Source organism: Homalodisca vitripennis, chromosome 4, assembly GCF_021130785.1.
Source record: "Homalodisca vitripennis isolate AUS2020 chromosome 4, UT_GWSS_2.1, whole genome shotgun sequence".
Taxonomy (NCBI): Eukaryota; Metazoa; Arthropoda; class Insecta; order Hemiptera; family Cicadellidae; genus Homalodisca; species Homalodisca vitripennis.
In genome coordinates this window covers 158,617,551-158,625,742 of record NC_060210.1, presented here as the reverse complement: position 1 = coordinate 158,625,742, position 8,192 = coordinate 158,617,551, and positions in this window count along the sequence as shown.

Here is an 8,192-nt window from a genome sequence, read left to right as displayed (position 1 = left end):
GGTTTAGTTACTACTACTCTCGATGGTCAATTAAAGAACTATCATGAAAACACATGGCGAAGTATGTTAGATTAGACATTAGAAACAGAACGTTATTGTTTTCTAATTTTTCAATTGGGTTTTTGAAGTTGCTAATGCATTCTTGAAGCTCTTTTCTTATTGGAAATTATATATTAATCTAAACAAACTCTCCAATAATATAAGTTTTTATTTTTGTGAGGCCTTTCGTACTCAATGAGAACATCTTCAGACCCACACAACTGAATTATTATTATTATTCAGTTATGTGGGTCCGAAGATGTTCTCAGTGAGTAAAAAAGGCCTCACAAAAATAAAAACTTATATTATTGGAGAGTTTGTTTAAATTAATATATGTTGCTAATGCAATTTTGTTTTATGTTCTATTTTGATTGTAGTTCAGTTTGTATGACAGGAATGAGTTGTAATAATGATAAAGACGTTTTAGATTTGTCCAGATGTGTGAAGCATTCGGCAGTGTAATTTTTCTGAAAATAATAGCAATCAGGATACGGACTCAATTTATCAACCATGACTCGACATGTTGGGTCAGGAGATTCTGACGGCAGTTTGGTAAATGAAGATATCGCTAAATCGATCACGGTGGTTGAGATATAAAGCTACTTTTGTGCTAACTTTGGAGCAGCTCTGTGCGTGACAAATAAACCCAGTCATAGCCTATAAAAACTTGGCACTTAAAATACATTTCTGTCAAGTTTCCTCCCTATAACAAATTTCAATCATAATTCTTATTAACAGCAGAACTCTACAGCAGCCTGTTCATATTGACCCATGAATAAAGTTAAGGTTATAAGGTTGAAGCACTCCAGTGGCCATTCCTCATGTTTATTCATACATATTCATTTTCAATTTTAAAATAATTTAAGGTTAGCAGAAATCTGTTTGGTTTTAAGTTCCAAATACTATATTAGAACTTATTTTATTTAGTACCCAAATAAAATATTTTAACCAAATCTGTAAAAAATTATTTCAGATATAATTTTGTATAAATTGCAATAGAAATGGGAAGACTAAATGCTGTCCCAACCTTGACTTCTTGGCAGATCTGTACTCAGTTTTAACACCATTTATTTACTAGTTGTAAAATCTTGTAATCAATAAGACCTCTACAAATATGGCACATTTTTTAAATATAGATATTGAGGTATTGTAATCTAAATAACTCTTTCCATTACTATTTTGATATTTTTTATTTTAGTGATTGAACTTTTACACTACTAATTGTTGATCTTATTTATTCAATTGGGCCATTTACACTATAGATCTTTGTGTCATCAACTGAAATATCTATTAAAAGTTGAAAAGTAGTAAAAAGGTTCATAGAATCAACAATCTGTTTTCAGAATAACCTAAAATGCTTATGCATTTAGAGGTTGTTGACACAAAGATCCTACATTCAACTAGATCTCGAATAATGAATCCCAGGGTGATTGTTCAACTGATATTTGTCTCAATGCTCTTGCATCTCATACAAGCGCTTTACAACAAAACAGGGTCGATTAGTTAACTCCTAGCCCGGGAGGCAATGAAGGCACTACAGCTATATCAAGTTTCATCCATAACATCTGATATACGGTGCGGATAAAGATTTAAGTCTTGTAAGTTTCATGTGTAGATTAAGATTCATTTATATTATTTAACTTACAGTAAATTCCAGTCATATAATATAGCAAAACTTTATTTTAAAGCATCAATCAACTTTTAAAATTTGTAATATTATTCTCATTTGTGATTTTTAAAGAAACATACTGTGTTTGTATATTATATCATTTATATATTGTAAATATAAATATATATTTGAAGATATATTTCATTCAATTACATATTGGAAATATGATCATCATTCATATGATTCTATCAAAGACAGCTTTGTTTTTAACTATTTATATATTTACGACCACACAATATCTCAAGAATGATAATATCTCTATAGATAATTTTATTTCACTGCTTCTATGAGTAACCAGATAGACTCATCGTCGTGCTTCATGGTGACGAGATATTTGCAGAATAAATAAATTTGTGAACAATGTGAGTAAATTATATGACATTTTAACATTTGACATATTAAAATGTGTAAACCAATTATCAGCAATGTATCTCAAGAAATATTTCATCTGTAAACTTTATATTTTGTATGAAACTGTTCATTTTAACATTTTAGATAATAATGGCCCTCCGGTATAACATGGCAATAAACCATGTATCTCTGTCATAAAAATTAGTCTCAATTCTACTATTAATCCATTGCATATCTTATAATTATGTAAATATTTTCCTACTAGATTTTTCAATTTATTAAATAAATTTGAACTAGTCATATGTTGATATGCATTGGTTCCTTGTTAATGCACTGGTGTGCTGTAGTGTCTTAACTGCAGGTTGCAAAGTTAATATCGTTCACTAGGTACCAGACTTTCCTGAATTTTCCTACCCTAGCTTCTAACCCTTCCTCCTCAGTTAAAGATTTATTCGGCTGCTCCTCTAACTTTTCTTATTTACTCTTCGCAGCACTGTATTAAATTTGTCCTGCAGGCTAATTAATTTTCTTAATTGTTTCATCATAATGTCTTGACCTAGGCTAGTGTCCCTGCCTACAGTTCAAAGTTCAGCTTGTCCTCATTCAGAGGAGTGTACACTTATAAATAAATCTTAGCCTTCAGAGTTGATAATAATTTATTTCACACTCTGATGTTAGTGCTGACACTGCCTGAGACGAATATCGCTGACTTACTTATTTATTAAGATAAACTTAGTTATAATGTCCTTATCGTGAAGACATCCTCTTTAATATCGCTAACTTTTCCAATACTTTTCGACATAAAAATGCTTCCTTTCCCTTTAACTGAATGACTACATATCTTGGTTCCACAAAGATTGGATTGGTGGTGTTGTGGCCACGAAACATGACCATTAATTATTGGAAAAATAAAGAAAACAAATAATTACCAACACACCGCTACCATGGGGCAAACTGTAATCCAGCATTGTGAGTTAGAGGTCTGCAATGCATGAATCTCGGCACGAGACTACAATTTGGCCAGAACACAAGGTCGGTTTGCTACAACTTTGATTGGCCTTTTAAGGTTAACAAGCCTAAGAATAAGGAAATGAATATATTTATAAAATTACACGTCATATCCTCTACCTTCTGCTTTTAAATAATATAAATGATAGCTTATAAAATTATCTTTTAGAACATATTCCATTAACGTTAAAATGTAAGAATTTATATTTGTATTTATAGAGAATCTTTATGTAAAACTCCACAGAGTGAGTGTAGTATGGTTAAAATAAAAATGTGCGATCATCTGCCACCGAGCAGGTAACATTCACGCATAGAACCAGTAGACACACTGGTGTTGACAAATATAGACAGACAAAATGCAAATTTCAATAAAAATATTATTTACAAATCACATTATTTTGTTACTGTATATTTCTAAATAGTTTTTACACACAAAGAACTGCAAACACGTTTTAGCACTCAGTAATTTGTGAACTGCCGATCAGCCGTCATCTGCGAATAGATTTATTCGGATTCGAGATTCAGATTAGACACATCACTATATGTAATATAGTGAAATTGTGATTTTCAAAGTGTATCTTAAGCACTTATGTTATCGGAATTGAGTGAAAAGAGCCCCAGTATCAAATATAGGAATCGATCGATCCCTAATAAAAATTTCAGGGATATAAAAATTCACACATAATTGACATTTTACCGGAGCTCGAAATTCATGGAAATCCACGCTTTGCCAGATACGCATTGTCACTGGCAGCCCTGGTTCCAGTTCCGCCAATGTACAGTTGGAGGAATTTAGCTGCGCTCGTGGAGCCCAAATACTACCCTTTCAACAAATAAACGCTATCTGTGTGGTAGGTTGCGTTTACGTGCTAGCCACGAGATGAAGGCCCAATAATATCTTTAACGACTAAACTCAATATTTCAATTTGCCGATTAGTATTGACAAATACGTTATTTTCAAAAACACATTAAACAACACTATAACAACTGACAAACAAGGATAAGTCCTATTGTTTGATATTCTCTTATTATTTAATTTACAATCACTCTAATAATATTTAGTTAATTAAAATGCTAGAATAAATATAATTTTCTAATAACAAATGTTACTTACTATTATTGTTTTTTCGTTGGAGTTCTTCAATCCCACTCAAATTGTCCTCCTCTTCTGGGTCACTGTCACTGATGTCTGTATCCGAACCAACTGATATAATAAGGGATACTATAATAGTGTCAATCTGGGGTTCTGCGGCTGCATAGTCCTTTTTTATTTTCTTTACGTACTTGCACTTTACTGACTACTCTTCTGCGCCCATACTTGATATCTTATCTTCGTATAGAGCTTTAGCTTGAGACATAGTAAAAAATATATTTCTCATAGCCACTTTTATAACTTTTGACTTCGGCCCAAATTAACTCAATGGGATTGAGGTCTGGGTGGTAGGGCGGAAGTCGTAAGATGTTAGTCTACCTCTAGTTAAACAGTTTCGTCCAAGGCGTACCGAACATGCCTTGGTTTATATATCTGACCAGTTTGTAGAGTTCAGGAAAAAACATCGTCGCAGAATGGTATTCCGTTTTTTGAAACCTTCATATCTTGCTCCCTACTTTTTGAGGTAGAAGCTTTTTCAATTTGTATGTTGTGGTAGGATGTGTTATCGAATTGGTTCCAAATTCGGTAACACTTTTTGCTTTATCCACTTCATAAATATGTCCCCATTCACGTTGTCGTGGTAGTCTCCACTATAGTTGCTTGCTTTCCAACAGGTAAAAGCATTGGGCACGAACCCTTCTCTCCACCCACATGGATAATTTATTAGTCTCTCGGCCTTAGAAATCGGCACGCGTAACCCTTCATTTGAGCCATCCGGCCAAGTTTGGTTAGATACGTGAGACGATAGTATATAAGATTCATCTAAATAAATTATTGGGCGTCCTTGCTCCCTGTACTTTTTCAACACTCTCAAGTATGTTATCCTTTTCTCTCAGATTTCTGGCATTTCAATTAATAATTTCCTATTGTTTGCTGTCCTTCTCCAAGTAAATCCCAGGTCCTTTAATACCCACCTCAAACTTTTCTCACAACCCCGGAAATGTATTTTGTCCCTTAGCGCCTCCCTCAATAGTTTTGCAGTCGGTATTTGATGTTCTTCAATATGGAAATTGTACACTAGTCTTCTCACTACACATTTATCAAAGTCATCTAAATGAGTAACTGTTCTACATCATTGACGGTTTTTGTTTAGATACGTGAGACGATAGTATATAAGATTCGTCTAAATAAATTATGGGGCGTCCTTGCTCCCTGTAATTTTTCAACGCTCTCAAGTATGTTATCCTCTTCTCTCGGATTTCTGGCTTTTCAATTAATAATTTCCTATTGTTTGCCGTCCTTCTCTAAGTAAATTCCAGGTCCTTTAATACCCACCTAAAACTTTTTTCACAACCCTGGAAATATATTTTGTCCCTTAGCGCCTCCCTCAAAAGTTTTGCAGTCGGTATTCGATGTTCTTCAACATGGAAATTGTCAACTATTCTACGTCATTTACGGTTTTTGTTTGGTGTAGTAAAACTTGTCTCACACATGTTAATAATAATAATAATAATATTTATTTGCCATAAGAATCACAAAAGATCATTGACAATGTCATTTAGCTGCTAAGTAAGCTTAGTCATGAGTCCATCACATATTCAAACATGGTCAATCAGTATTTTATAATCAATCAAACACAATATTAAAAAGGATTACAAATTACAAATATTATATGTTAACTACAACCTAAAAATATTTACATAACTAATACAATGTAAGATTACACCTTGTGAAAATCCAAATCATAAAATTCCCTGCATAAATCAACATAATGATTTTAACATAATAACCCTCCATTTAACTGATACTATCCAATATAAATACCAAACAGTACCCATCAAATACTCCGTCAACAACAGCCTCTCTCCGCATCAGCTAAGCATACATCCTCCAAGCAAAGACCAGCAAAACATGATTAACAAAAATGGTGATTTGTAACAGGCCTTGTGCAAAGTTCTAAAAGTCTATTGGATCAATGACAAAAAAGTCATCTAGTTTATAAAGGGGTTGTTCTAATAGCCAGTTATAAAACTTGTTTTTAAATTGCAGGATTGGATATTTATCCATAAGTACCTTTAATTTATTGTAAATTTTCATAGATATAATGGTATGGCTACTTTGGCATTTACTCAGTCTAGAAAACGCTATGATGGCTCTATCCTTATTCCTTGTATTATAGTTATGAATATCATAATTATATTTATAACTACTTTTATTTTTAATTGCATATAGGGTTAAGTCATAAATATAGAGATTAATTACTGTTTGTATTTTCATTTTAATAAATAAGGGTTGACAATGTTCATATTCTTGTGAATTTGTTAAAGCCCTTAAGGCTCTTTTTTGGAGTATTAATATTTCTCCTATTCTGCTACAATTTCCCCAGAGTATGAGCCCATAACGCATTATTGACTGAAAATATGCAAAATATGCTGTTCTGTTATACGATTCCGGGATTTTATTAGTGAGACTCCTCAAGAGATAAATGATTCTATTTAGTCTTGGATTAATCGAGTCAATGTGTTGGCTCCATGTTAAATGGTTATCAATAAACACTCCCAAAAACTTGACTGCATTAAGGTAATCAGGATTCTCAGGGATATTATTTTTTAAACTAAATATAATTTTTTGGGTTTTATCTTGATTTAGAAGAAATCCATTGGCATTGAACCATGTGGTGGCACCCTGAAGAGCGTTTTCAGTTAATTCTTCCAAAGCATTAATGTCTGCAGTGGAATTCACCAGAGTTGTGTCGTCAGCATATAATATAGTTCTGGATTTTATAAAATCAGGGAGGTCATTTATTGATATTAAAAAGAGGAGAGGTCCTAGGACTGATCCCTGATATACACCGAAGTTGACTTTTAGTTCTTGGGACCAAATACCATCAATTAGAACTTTTTGACTTCTATTTTGTAAGTATGATTCAAAAAACTTAAAGGGGGAGTTTTCAACACCATAAAACTTAAGTTTATTTAAGAGGTAGTCATGATTGACACAATCAAAGGCCTTGCTCAGGTCACAGAGTGTGGCCTGAGCATAGGCCTTGTTTTCAAATGCCTGAAAGGCTTCTTGTACTAATTTATCTATTGCATCTACAGTTGACATCCCCCTTCTAAAACCGAATTGTGTTACATTAAGGTAGTTATTTACTTCAAGATGCATACTAAGCTGGTCATATACTATTATTTCAACAATTTTGGATATTATTGGTAGTATTGATACAGGGCGGTAACTTTGTGGTGTACTTACTGGCCCTTTTTTGTATATTGGACATATCCGAGATATTTTGAGCTGGTAAGGAAATACACCTTCTTCCAATAATTTGTTTATGCAGAATGCTAGAGGAACGGAAACTGGCTGAATTATCTTTTTTAAAACGCTGTTAGAAAGGTTATAAATGTCTTTACTGTTGGAGTTGTTAAGTCTCTTTGCTGCTTTTATAATATCTTGGGGGGTAATGTAGTTCCAATTAAAGTTAGCTTTACTTATTTGTTTCCTACTTAGAAGATCATCGAATGTCACGGGAGTCTTAACAAGTTTTCTCTGAATACCATTAACAGATTCAATAAAAAAGTTATTAAAATCATCTGGTGAGAGATTAGACTTGGAATGACTGGGAGTTGAATTGTTATTCTGTTTAATCAAATTCCAGGCAGCTTTGCACTTGTTGCTACTATTTTCAATATACTGAGCATTCGATGCTAATTTTGCATTCTTAAGAGCTGTTCGATATTGGTATTTAAGATTTTTCATTTGGTTTACCAAATCATCATTAGGGCTAAGACTATTTTTAATAAGGGTGTTATAGAATAACAGTTTATTTTTCATCGAGGCCAGTTCACCCGTGTACCACTGATGTTTATTTTGATTTTTTGTATTTCTTTGTTTACTGTTTTTTATTTTAAGGCTACTATTTAAACTGTCTAAAAAGATTTCAAAAAATACTTTAAAGTTTTGACAAGCATTTAAGTTATTACTGAGATATAGCTCCCAATCGTATGTGGCTAAGTGTTCCTCGAGCAACTGGAC